This window comes from Pseudophryne corroboree, chromosome 3 (genome assembly GCF_028390025.1).
Source record: "Pseudophryne corroboree isolate aPseCor3 chromosome 3, aPseCor3.hap2, whole genome shotgun sequence".
NCBI lineage: Eukaryota > Metazoa > Chordata > Amphibia > Anura > Myobatrachidae > Pseudophryne > Pseudophryne corroboree.
In genome coordinates, this window is record NC_086446.1 from 806,042,291 (window position 1) to 806,056,412 (window position 14,122).

General features: G+C 43.5%; 1 pseudogene; it reads right to left on the reverse strand.

Annotated features, from left to right (window-relative positions):
- LOC135057454 (pancreatic lipase-related protein 2-like) overlaps positions 1 to 14,122 on the reverse strand; it is a 133,321-nt pseudogene that overhangs the window by 30,160 nt on the left and 89,039 nt on the right.

Consider the following 14,122-nt stretch of genomic DNA (forward strand, 5'->3'; position numbering starts at 1 on the left):
GACTGGGATAGTGGTGAGGTGGAAATCAACATCATCGGTCTCTGCTGAGAAGTGGGTCATGTTGGGTTCTTACACTAAGAAGCAGTGTTGTCTCTTTAGGAACTAGTATTTAGCTACTCCTACGCAAAATGTGGTTAGATAAAGACCTTTGCCACAATGTCCATCATCCACATCCCACCTTCTTTAGTAATTATATTGATATATTGCTGGGACAATGAAAATGAGACAATGAGACAGAGTCCATCCGCTGTTAGTCTGGTGTAGATGACCCTTGTGGGTGGAGAGTATTATCTGAGCTGTGCGTATGTGTTATGCCATGAGTTTGGTCTTTAGGAGCCAGGCCAGTAACACAGAACCAATTAGTTTATCTGCATCATAATGTATTTATATCACTGATTGCTGTGCACATTCTCAAGGGCATGCCCTGGGTGCCCTGTATCTCATAAGTTGAGGTAGCCATGTGAGGCCTGAACATCCATTCCCACAGTCCCATAAATGTGGCTCCAGCAGGTCTGCAACGAGATCTTTTTAGTCATTTTCATAGGCACTCTGATACAAATATGCAAAGACAGGGAAGATGAATTTGTGCTGCATTTACAAATACAAGCACACAATATATATAGTTTATTTTTAACTAAACCAATGATGCATTCATAGTGTACCTGGATAGATGGATAGATAGATAGAAAGAAAGAAAGAAAGATAGATAGACAACACAAACACTACATCCCTGAAGAAGTGTGATATGAAATCCATTGAATGGTTTTACTGGTATCCGGTCACCGCCAATTCTTGAGGATCCATCATCATTGGAGCCCCACTCTTAGTGCCGTTGTGATGAATATTCCATCTTTTCCTTTTGGGATTTGCTGAACTGTGTTTGAGGCTGATCTATTCTTATTTACATATTTGAGTCAACCTTCAAGTACAGGCCTGGCTAACCTATGGCTGTCCCAAGTCCCAGGATGCCATGCCACAGTTCTGCTATGAGAGAATGATAAAACTGTGGCAGGACATGCTGGGGTGTGTAGTCTCTCAACAGCTGGAGAGACACAGGTTGGCCAGGCCTGTTCTAGTCGCTGAGTTATTCATAGTCCAATTGTTACCAGATTAGCCTGTGTTCATTAATTAAAAGTCTGCATGATGTATGATAATATATAAATAACAATTTTATTCATCACTGTGTCACTGCGTTCCCTGTATATATATATATATATATATATATATATATATATATAGTACTACACCCCCGTAACTAGCCACGTTACCTAGATTTTGATTTACGACAGGTGCTCTTGCATCTGTGTGAATGACATCAACAAGAAGAGCGTCTGACGGATCCAGCCAGACCTCCGCGGGGGTGCCCTGGAAATACGGCTGCGCGGGGTCCAGTCCTGTATGCAGATATATGCGGATGGGTCAGTATAGAATAAAAAATTCCTGTTTCCTATGTACAGTAATGTGCGCTAACCTTAAGCATGATGGATGTGTATATGCTATATACAGTATATATATATATATATATATATATATATGTGTCAAAAATAACTAAAACCAGGCGCTAATATAACCTGGTGATCGTGTACCAATACTTTATGATAAATTCAATATGCTGCAGGAGAGTGCTTGACTTGGGGTCAACAAGTCAAAAAAAACAAACACTGGAAATCCCAAGTGCCAGTAACCAGAAAACTCTAACAAATACCCTCTTGCGCTATAAAAAATATGGTATGGCTGGAAGTCCAATAAATCAAACTTATTGTTCCATAAATTTTATATATTTTAATACATAAAAGAAATATATTTCATAAATAAGAAACTTGACCGGTCAATAAAATACCTAACAATCAATATTCATATATAATATTATAAGCTTACTAAGGAGGTGGATCAAAGTATACTCTGTGCACAGATAAATGTAAAACAAATAAAACTCGGTCCGTATATTCAATCGCTTAAAAAAAAAAAATCAAATACCAGCTGTGGTAAGAACCCACATAGCAAATAATACCCTTGAAAGTTACTTTGTATTAGAGTTCCTCAATATGTTGCCGCTCAGCAAAGATGAATAGTATTATAAGAAACCGCTCCACACTGGAGCCTTACGTGTGGCTTCCACCAGCAGTGATAACACGGGAGAGTCCCAATAGCAATTGAGGCGGTCTCAGGCTGCGGGAACCGCCACCTGCGCTGGCACCTGCTATGCCGATTTATGTCTGGCTGGTGAAAGTGGCAATAGGCGGCAATGCAAATGTGGGTTCAATGCTGGTACAGGGGTCCAAAAGTACTGCTCTGACGCGTTTCGCTCCTCTTACGGGGGCCTTATCACACCTGCTTGATTCCACCTCCTGATCTAACCTCCTCATAGTTAAATTTGTAAAAAAGGCATATAAGCCCTATCTTTGCTTAATATATCAGGATTAATAATGTATAAACGTATAAAAAATAAACAATCAACAAAACTCTATACACACATATATATATATATATATATATATATATATATATAAATAGATACATATGCCCGCTTGTCCATATAATCTCTTTATACTTAATTTTAACAACAATCCAGATAATAAATGGGTGGAAAAAAAAATATATATATATACACGGTCACATGTAACATATCCATCTAACTAGTGAATCGAACTCGCTATCCTGTCCTTCATAATCTGTTGCTCTATCATTCATCCATTGCCAACCCCTAATATCCATATCAGATCTTAATAAATTACTATTCTACATACCATTATTAATATCCTTACATGGTATAAGAAATTATATATATATATATATATATATATATATAAAAGCAGGACAAGCGGTGCGGCACTCCAATGATTACAATACCAGGTTGATGTAAAGAAGCAACGTTTCAATGCCCTCTTTAATGCGAAATTTTTCGTCAGGATATTCAAAATACATACCAAACAACATACCTTAAATAGGGAACATCACCATGTGAAGCGCCAGATGCCACTGCGGGACCACTCACCCGTCCGACGCAAAGCGGAAGTGACGTCATGACGCACTAGGAGAAAGCGTCAGACGGAGAGTAATGACAAAACCATCACCATAACAACAGAATAAACAAGTAAACGTAGAGCACATATGCACAAATACATGAATGGCTTTCATATAAATAAGTAATGAGTATTAATAAGCAACGTAGAGGCTAGCAAAGCAGCACAGACCATATAATAATAACGGACTGTAAAAATGTGCATAACCAAAACATACGGATACATAATCTAAAAGACAACCTGGTACAAAATACAACATTACAGATTAGCATGAACAGCTTAAGCATTATTAGCCAGGATGAAGATACCGGACTGTTCATTGAGGCCCCTAGGTACTAGGGTGCCCAAACGAAAGATCCAGCGCGCCTCACGTTGGAGTAATTTAAGGCCACGGTTGCCACCCCGTAGAGACTGCGGCACATGGTCAATCATCCTATACTTGAGGGTGGTCAAATTGTGGGCTGCTAATGCGAAATGCCTCGCAACAGGCTGGTCACTGCTACCAGAGATCAACGCAGCCTTAATGGCTGACCGATGGGCAGCCATACGCTCTTTAAAGGGCCGTTCAGTTTTGCCTATATAGGACAAGCTACACGGACAGATGATTTGATACACTGTGAATTTAGAATTGCAGGTGAGTCTATGTCTGATATGTAAGACTTTACCAGTGTGTGGATGATGAAAAGTATCGCCAGGGATTAGGAATTTACACGTGACACAAGTGCAACGTATGCATCCCAAGTTACCCCTATAGATACTGGGAGTAGGTTCTGAGATATCCGCTTTGACTAAAATGTCACGGATGTTACGTCCGCGTTTGTCGCAGGCCATAAGGTTGGTATTAGACAAATTACAATCCGGGTCTGATGTGACAATAGGCCAAAGATTTTTGGAGATTTTATTAATGGGGCCACTAGATGTAGTGAATTGTGTTACCCAAGGGAGAACCTTTTTATTGTCACGAGGTTTAGGCTTCAGTAATGTCAATCTATCCATACTTAAGACCTTGGATTTGGTTTGTAATAATTGGTCAAGGTCATATCCTCGTTCAAGGAATTTCTGCAACAAGGTATCAATTTGGCATTCAGCTTGTTTAATGTCTGAGGTAATACGTCTAGCACGAATAAATTGTGAGTAAGGCAGCCCTGCAATTAAAGGTCTAGGATGGCAGCTACTAGGAACAAGTAGATTGTTACGGTCCGTAGGCTTGGAATAAAGGTTAGTTGAAATACATCCCTCGTTTAAGCATATGGCAACATCTAAATAATGAATTTCAGTGGGATTAAAGGAGAAGGTAAACTTCACTGGACTAGGGCCTAAATTATGTCGATTGATATGATTAATTAGGTCATTACTATCACCTTTCCAAAAGATCAACAGATCATCAATGTAGCGGCAGAAAAAAATAATTCTACTAGCAATTAGTTCCTCAGAAAAGAATACAGATTTTTCAACTTCGAACATGAAAATGTTGGCATATGAAGGGGCCACCGCCGCCCCCATAGCACAACCAATCAGCTGTAAGTAAAATAAACCATTATAGAGAAAAAAATTCCTTGTCAGAATGAATTTAAGCAAATTAATCACAAAAGTAAAATCAGGACCACTATAAGATGTCTGACTATTCAAAAACCGCCCCACAGCAGCTAAGCCTATGTCATGAGGTATGACAGTGTATAGATTAGTAACAATGATAGTGAACATTGTCACATCAGGGTCTAGCTTAGGGAGGGCCAGAAGCTTAATAAGCAATGATGTAGTGTCTAATAGATATCTCGGATGTTCCCTAATAAAGGGTTGTAGTAAACTGTCAACATATACAGAGGCCGGCTGTGACAGGCCACCCCGGGGCAGCAAGATTGACAAAAGCTCTGTTTTAAAGGTGCCTGAGGGATCCTGCGGTAGTAGACGGTAGGTAGAAGTGTCATCCAAGTGGGCGGCCACTTGTAATTTATATTTGACCAAGTCCTGGATCACCAGGGCACCCCCCTTGTCTGCTGGGCGAAAAATCAAGGTTTTATTATTTGCCAGGTTATCCAATGCTTGTTGTTCCGCCAAGGTTAGATTATGTCGACATGGGAGTGAAGCAGTTGTAGTCGACTGGACTTCTTCATTCAGGAGACGCATAAAGGTTTTAATAGACGAGTTAAACGATTGGGGCTTAAACGTGGACTTGGGAACAAGCTTGGCTAGCTGTGAAGGAATTTCGGCAGGTGATACATCTTGTGAAGGGTTAGTAGTGGATAGAGGTCGTTTGCCATAAAATTATTTTAGCTTCAACTGGCGATGTAGTTTATGCTGTTCAATGTTCCAATCCAGTGGATTGAACCTTGAAGTCGTTACAAATGACAGCCCTCTCGCTAAAACATCGATCTCAGTATTTGACAGTTCATAAGAGGACAAGTTAACAATTAAGTTTTGTTGGAGGTCTGTTTTTTTTCTTCCACGACCCCTGCCTTTTACTTTGGCCACCCCGTCTGGTGTATTTTCGGTATCACGGGTATACTGTGCCCGCGTAATCACCCCTAAAGGGTCAGGCTGGCCACGATTTCTACCATATCTGTCATTGTCACTTGCCCACTTGGATGATACTTCTACCTATCGTCTACTACCGCAGGATTCCCTCAGGCACTTTTAAAACAGAGCTTTTGTCAATCCTTAAAGACGCGTTGGACCATGGAACTATCTCTGATGCATTGAGTAAAGCACTTTATCCAGCATTCCCCATGGTCCCGCTATTCTATACCACTCCCAAGATCCATAAGTCCATCACTAACCCCCCGGGTAGACCCATTATTGCTGCCCGGGGTGGCCTGTCACAGCCGGCCTCTGTATATGTTGACAGTTTACTACAACCCTTTATTAGGGAACATCCGAGATATCTATTAGACACTACATCATTGCTTATTAAGCTTCTGGCCCTCCCTAAGCTAGACCCTGATGTGACAATGTTCACTATCATTGTTACTAATCTATACACTGTCATACCTCATGACATAGGCTTAGCTGCTGTGGGGCGGTTTTTGAATAGTCAGACATCTTATAGTGGTCCTGATGTTACTTTTGTGATTAATTTGCTTAAATTCATTCTGACAAGGAATTTTTTCCTCTATAATGGTTTATTTTACTTACAGCTGATTGGTTGTGCTATGGGGGCGGCGGTGGCCCCTTCATATGCCAACATTTTCATGTTCGATGTTGAAAAATCTGTATTCTTTTCTGAGGAACTGATTGCTAGTAGAATTATTTTTTTCTGCCGCTACATTGATGATCTGTTGATCTTTTTTTAAAGGTGATAGCAATGACCTAATTAATCATATCAATCGACATAATTTAGGCTCTAGTCCAGTGAAGTTTACCTTCTCCTTTAGTCCCACTGAAATTCATTATTTAGATGTTGCCATATGCTTAAACGAGGGATGTATTTCAACTAACCTTTATTCCAAGCCTATGGACCGTAACAATCTACTTGTTCCTAGTAGCTGCCATCCTAGACCTTTAATTGCAGGGCTGCCTTACTCACAATTTATTCGTGCTAGACTTATTACCTCAGATATTAAACAAGCTGAATGCCAAATTGATACCTTGTTGCAGAAATTCCTTGAACGAAGATATGACCTTGACCAATTATTACAAACCAAATCCAAGGTCTTAAGTATGGATAGATTGACATTACTGAAGCCTAAACCTCGTGACAATAAAAAGGTTCTCCCTTGGGTAACACAATTCACTACATCTAGTGGCCCCATTAATAAAATCTCCAAAAATCTTTGGCCTATTGTCACATCAGACCCGGATTGTAATTTGTCTAATACCAACCTTATGGCCTGCGACAAACGCGGACGTAACATCCGTGACATTTTAGTCAAAGCGGATATCTCAGAACCTACTCCCAGTATCTATAGGGGTAACTTGGGATGCATACGTTGCACTTGTGTCACGTGTAAATTCCTAATCCCTGGCGATACTTTTCATCATCCACACACTGGTAAAGTCTTACATATCAGACATAGACTCACCTGCAATTCTAAATTCACAGTGTATCAAATCATCTGTCCGTGTAGCTTGTCCTATATAGGCAAAACTGAACGGCCCTTTAAAGAGCGTATGGCTGCCCATCGGTCAGCCATTAAGGCTGCGTTGATCTCTGGTAGCAGTGACCAGCCTGTTGCGAGGCATTTCGCATTAGCAGCCCACAATTTGACCACCCTCAAGTATAGTATGATTGACCATGTGCCGCAGTCTCTACGGGGTGACAACCGTGGCCTTAAATTACTCCAACGTGAGGCGCGCTGGATCTTTCGTTTGGGCACCCTAGTACCTAGGGGCCTCAATGAACAGTCCGGTATCTTCATCCTGGCTAATAATGCTTAAGCTGTTCATGCTAATCTGTAATGTTGTATTTTGTACCAGGTTGTCTTTTAGATTATGTATCCATATGTTTTGGTTATGCACATTTTTACAGTCCGTTATTATTATATGGTCTGTGCTGCTTTGCTAGCCTCTACGTTGCTTATTAATACTCATTACTTATTTATATGAAAGCCATTCATGTATTTGTGCATTTGTGCTCTACGTTTACTTGTTTATTCTGTTGTTATGGTGATTGGTTTGTCATTACTCTCTGTCTGACGCTTTCTCCTAGCGCGTCATGACGTCACTTCCGCTTTGCGTCGGATGGGTGAGCGGTCCCGCCGCGGCGTCTGGCGCTTCACATGGTGATGTTCCCTATTTAAGGTATGTTGTTTGGTATGTATTTTGTATATTCTGACGAAAATGCCGCATTAAAGAGGGCATTGAAACGTTTCTTCTTTACATCAACCTGGTATTGTAATCATTGGAGTGCCGCACCTCTTGTCCTGCTTGTCTATTTACTTGTGAGGGCACCCAGTGTACTACTGTTGTTAAGTGGCTGTGCCGGACCCCTGCCTTTGCTTATATATATATATATATATATATATATATCTTTCAATAGGTAGGTTCTTCATGTTAATCCCATGTGTTATTCACATTCACACCTCTATTTTACGGTGGTATATTAAAAATAGACAATATATAATAATACAAAAACATTATTACTAATAGCATATCTTCCCACTCCGTAGATCGAACTCACAGTCCCACCCTTCCCAGTCTATTGATCTACCATTCCTCCACCATCAACCCTAGTAACCAAAGGATTCAGTCATTATATTTTACGTAATACAACCTCACTCTCACACTTTTTTTGTGAATTAACATATATTTTTCTCTTGTTAAATAAACATGATCAATTGGTTGATTAACAGAAAAAAAACGAGGGCAATGGTGGACCATAAATATGTAACAAACAGTAGATGATATCTCCATTCCCACTCAAATACGATCCTCCCACCTATTTTAACAATATTCTTACGCTACCTCTATCTAAGTAAATAAGTTATCCCAGAACCCATGTGCACTAATGCTCTAGTTTTCAAACTCCTCGTTCAACCCTCATTTGATTGACATATCGTTGACTTTAAATAAACTTATAGAATAAGAAATTCCTGTTTCCTATGTACAGTAATGTGCGCTAACCTTAAGCATGATGCATGTGTATATGCTATATACAGTATGTATATATATATATATACATATATATCAGGAAAAGTGATGCATACGTACGGTACCTTGGGGCTGATTCTAAATCCCATGCACCCGCGCCCGTGTCTTTTGCCGCTGTCGCATCTGCAACATTATTCATATGCGGCTATAAAGCGCTAACCTGGTGCACCGCCATGATGGGTCCGTAGTCACCAGCCCCATGTTAGGGTTGATTCTATATCGGAGTGGGAGAAGGGACCTTCTGACGTACCTAGGGGAGGAGACACGTCACCAGGGGGAGGAGCTACGGCCGAACAGGGTACCCGAAAAGTACCCTCGCGGGCTCGCTTTGCTCGCCACGCTTCGGGCTCGGTGGCTCGCTCCGCTTCGCTCGCCACCTGATTACTAAAGGTAATAGTTGGTGGCGTGGATAGGAGAGCAACTGTCCCGCTGGCCTAGCTCCTCCCCCTTGTGTCATGGCTCCTCCCCTTGATGGAAAAGTCTCTTAAGCCACTTGGATCTAGCATCAACCCCCATGTTAGGTGTCAGAGTACGTATTCAATGGAAAAAAGGGGTAATTTGCACACCGCGCCAATCGTTAACTGCAGCTTAAGTACACCTACAAGAGACTCCTCACCAGTCTCAAAACTGTCAAACACACAATACACTTTGGTATACCAATAGCGCTGATAACAATATTCGCATACAGAATTAGCTTACATCAGCAACGATATCCTATTGTCATTTAGCCGAAGGAGACGCTGTGAGTAGCAGGCCACTGACGGACAATACGTTCGTATCACAGATGTATTCACCTCATGAAGAGGAAGGAAGTCACCTTAGCCTGCAGATACTGGGGGTAGTAGTAGGTGGTGTACTGGGGGTACATCTGCTGTTTCCACACTTTTCCCATGAAGGTAGAAATGTAACGGTGCAGAGCAGATCCCAAATCTCAACTTGTGTCAGTCCTGTCTCCTCTGTGTCTGTTTTAATCCAGCAGCTGGTCGGTGTCTGCTGTATTGTGCCAGCACAGACCTCACCCAAGGAGAGACCCCCTCCCAGGCAGCCAGATACTGTGAGTGCGGCTCTCTCAGGACTTTCTCCAGGGGGCAACAGGCAGCCTGTCACTGAACAGAGAGCTGCATGCAGACTTTATTGATTGTTTCCTGGCTGCATTACCTGCTGCCCCCTGAAGAAAGTCCTGAGAGAGCCGCACTCACAGTATCTGGCTGCCTGGGAGGGGGTCTCTCCTTGGGTGAGGTCTGTGCTGGCACAATACAGCAGACACCGACCAGCTGCTGGATTAAAACAGACACAGAGGAGACAGGACTGACACAAGTTGAGATTTGGGATCTGCTCTGCACCGTTACATTTCTACCTTCATGGGAAAAGTGTGGAAACAGCAGATGTACCCCCAGTACACCACCTACTACTACCCCCAGTATCTGCAGGCTAAGGTGACTTCCTTCCTCTTCATGAGGTGAATACATCTGTGATACGAACGTATTGTCCGTCAGTGGCCTGCTACTCACAGCGTCTCCTTCGGCTAAATGACAATAGGATATCGTTGCTGATGTAAGCTAATTCTGTATGCGAATATTGTTATCAGCGCTATTGGTATACCAAAGTGTATTGTGTGTTTGAGGTGTCAGAGTACGGCCATTAATGTGACGCGATAAAGCGTCTTTCTACACAACCACTATTTGTGACACGCCCATATGATGCAGCTCCGTGCGCTTAAATCATAACTGCGACTCTGTGCGCTAACAAATCGGGATGCATGTGCGACTCAGACGCCCGTACAGTAGTCTGATATTGGTAGTGTATGCAACTAAAAGTCACACCATTATATAATCCTACATAATAGGATGCTAACGCTGCACCTCACCTCTATGGTGCACCTTCGGCCACTAGATGGCGCCCAATGGAGCAATTCAAGTGTTTCTCTGTTTGGGTGTGCGCGCACACACACACACACACACACACACACACACACACACACACACACATACATACCTAAGGACACACACACACACACCTACAGACACACACAGGTACAGACACACACACACACAAACACACATACAGACACACACACCTACAGACACACACACCTACAGACACACACACACACACACACACACACACACCTCAGCATGACAGAGTCCCAGCTCCCAGCATCTTCGTCGTTTTGACGGGCTGGATTAGACTTGCGCATTAGTTGCAGCTGAGATTGTGGTGCACTTGAGATGCGCGGTGTCGGAAATGTTTTGAAAATGTATTGGGCGTTCCTGGGCGGAACTAGGACAACCTACCAGTTATCCTTGCAATTCCCAGCCGTCTCTTCCCAGCTTCTCCAGCTGCGTGGGCCCCCAGACTGTGCCCGATGATGTGCACATTAGACAGAGCGTAGCCAAACTTGTCCTTTACAGCAAAGATCAATACATTTTAGAAACGACACAAATTAGAAAAAAGAGACGTAACGCTGTAAAGAGATACACAGGATGGATAAATAGTGGCGAAACGCGTCAGATTGGAATTTGCCCTGCAGCAAAGAGAAGGATGGATCTGTGTTTCCTATCAGTGGGTCTCTCGGCCTTTGTTACGATCTCCAGCAGGAAACTGATTTCCTGGCCTCTTCATAGAAGCTGCTGCGGTCAGCAGGCATGACCTCGTGTGTCACGCAACCGGCTGATAGGATGCAACACCGGATCACAGATGCATGTAGGAGAGGTTATATCAGACACTCCCAGCTGCATTACATATCTGTACATCACTGCTGCTTCCAAGTACGCAACAGCGACAACCCATCCATCCACATCTGAACTAGGGCCAATATCAATTAATTATACAAATTCTTGAAACTAGTCCCATAAAACAAGAAGGAAATCCTGATTTACATGGAGCCATTCAGGAGATATAGATCTGAAAGTTATCATAGACCCAATTGTTACCTACCAAGAGAGTGTTTATAAAATAGGCAACTTCAGCCCCCACAACGCGGATATTATTGGACGCCTGAGTGTACAATGTCTTGGATCCGCTGCTCCAATCCACACAGAGACAGTTCACGTCTTCCACTTGTAACATGGCCTAGAACCAATGGAAGTGAAGGTAACCAAAACGCTTCTTTTGTTCTACAGATGTCATGGTGAGTTCTATGGTGCATAGTGAGCAGTGTCCCCAGCAGGGAGACAATGACTCCAAAATACTGATCCCTACTGGGGACAACGCTTGGAGTCCTGTGTTATGTCTATAGTCCCAGGAGATATTACAAACCAAGTACTGGTCACAGGAAGCCATACGGCAAATGTAAACCCATGTAGAAAGTTGGAGATACCTTAATCATACTTGCCTACCTGACCCTCTCCATGAGGGAGAAAATGCTCTGTTCCTGGACTTTCCTGGTAATGTATGATTACCATCACCTGTGGTGAGCTAGTTAATTGATAAGAAAGGTTTTTCACCACAGGTGATGGCAATCATACATTACCAGGAAAGTCCAGGAACAGAGCATTTTCTCCCTCATGGAGAGGGTCAGGTAGGCAAGTATGACCTTAATGTGTTCAACTTAGATATACGGAGACAAACTGTGATTTACCCCCAAGCCCACCTGCTGGACTACTAACCTCAATTACTGTTCCCCTGAACTGGGAAATAAACCACCACTGCTCTGCAACCCATTGGACTACTTACATCCACCCACCCACCCACCCTCTGTCACCCACTGTTTCTCCTGTCTCATAACTGTCCTTCCCTGCCCTGGGATATCTGCTCCCTATCTCCTCACGCTCATACCCTGGGAACAGAGCTTGGTGCGTGTACAACATTGTGTAACTATTGTTTCTCTGACGTCCTAGTGGATGCTGGGAACTCCGTAAGGACCATGGGGAATAGACGGGCTCCACAGGAGACTGGGCACTCTAAAAGAAAGATTAGGTACTATCTGGTGTGCACTGGCTCCTCCCTCTATGCCCCTCCTCCAGACCTCAGTTAGAATCTGTGCCCGGCCAGAGCTGGATGCACCTAGTGTGCTCTCCTTAGCTTGCAAGAAAGAAAGTATTTGTTAGTTTTTTTATTTTCAGTGAGATCTGCTGGCAACAGACTCACTGCTACGTGGGACTGAGGGGAGAGAAGCAAACCTACCTGCGTGCAGCTAGCTTGTGCTTCTTAGGCTACTGGACAGCATTAGCTCCAGAGGGTTCGAACACAGGGCCTGACCTCGATCGTCCGTTCCTGGAGCCGTGCCGCCGTCCCCCTTGCAGAGCCAGAAGACAGAAGAAGGAGATAAAATCGGCGGCAGAAGACTCCGATCTTCATTAAGGTAGCGCACAGCACTGCAGCTGTGCGCCATTGCTCCCACTGCACACCACACACTCCGGTCACTGTAGGGTGCAGGGCGCTGGGGGGGGGGGGGGGGGGCAATATATACACATAATACAGTCTGGAAAACTGTGTATGTGTACAACCCCCGCCATTTTTAGTCAGAAACAGGACAGAAGCCCGCCGCTGAGGGGGCCGGGCCTTCTTCCTCAGCACACCAGCGCCATTTTCTCTTCACAGCTCCGCTGGAAGGAAGCTCCCCAGGCTCTCCTCGGCAGTATCCTGGTACACAAAGGGTTAAAAGAGAGGGGGGGGGGCACATAAATTTAGGCGCAAAATTTGTATATACAGCAGCTACTGGGTAAACACTGAGTTGTAGTGTAATCCCTGGGTTATATAGCGCTGGGGTGTGTGCTGGCATACTCTCTCTCTGTCTCTCCAAAGGGCCTTGTGGGGGAACTGTCCTCAAATAGAGCATCCCCTGTGTGTGTGGTGTGTCGGTATGCGTGTGTCGACATGTCTGAGGTAAAAGGCTCCTCTAAGGAGGTGATAGAGCGGATATGTGTGTGAGAGGGTGTCTCCGTCGACAACGCCGACACCTGTTTGGATATGTGTAAGTGCTAAGGTGAATTTATTGCACAAAAGGTTAGGGAACAGACAGGAAATCTACCCATGTCTGTCCCTATGTCACAGAGACCTTCAGAGTCTCACAATGCTCACTATCCAAAATAACAAACACTGGTATCGACATGGAGTTTAACTCCACTGTCGACTACGATAATGCAAAGTTACAGCCAAGATGGCTATAAGGTATTCAATATATGATTATTGAAATAATAGATGATTTGCATATCACTGATGACTCATCTGTCCCTGACACGAGAGTACACATGTTTAAGGGGAAGAATGCTGAGGTAAATTTCCCTCCTCTCATGAGGAAAAAGAGCGGGAATCTCCAGACAAGAGACGGCAGCTTCCCACAAGAGAATTCTCAGGCTGTATCCTTTCCCCACTAGGGCCAGGATATGTTGAGAATCTTCCCCTGGGGTGTCCTGTTTGCACAGACGGTAGCACTTGCTATTCTCAGGGATCCTGCAGATAGCGTGCACATTCTAGTATACTACCCAGACCGGCGATTGTGTCGGCATGGGTTTATAGCGCTGTGGCAGCGTGGACAGGTACCTTATCAGCAGAGATGAGACCCTAGTATG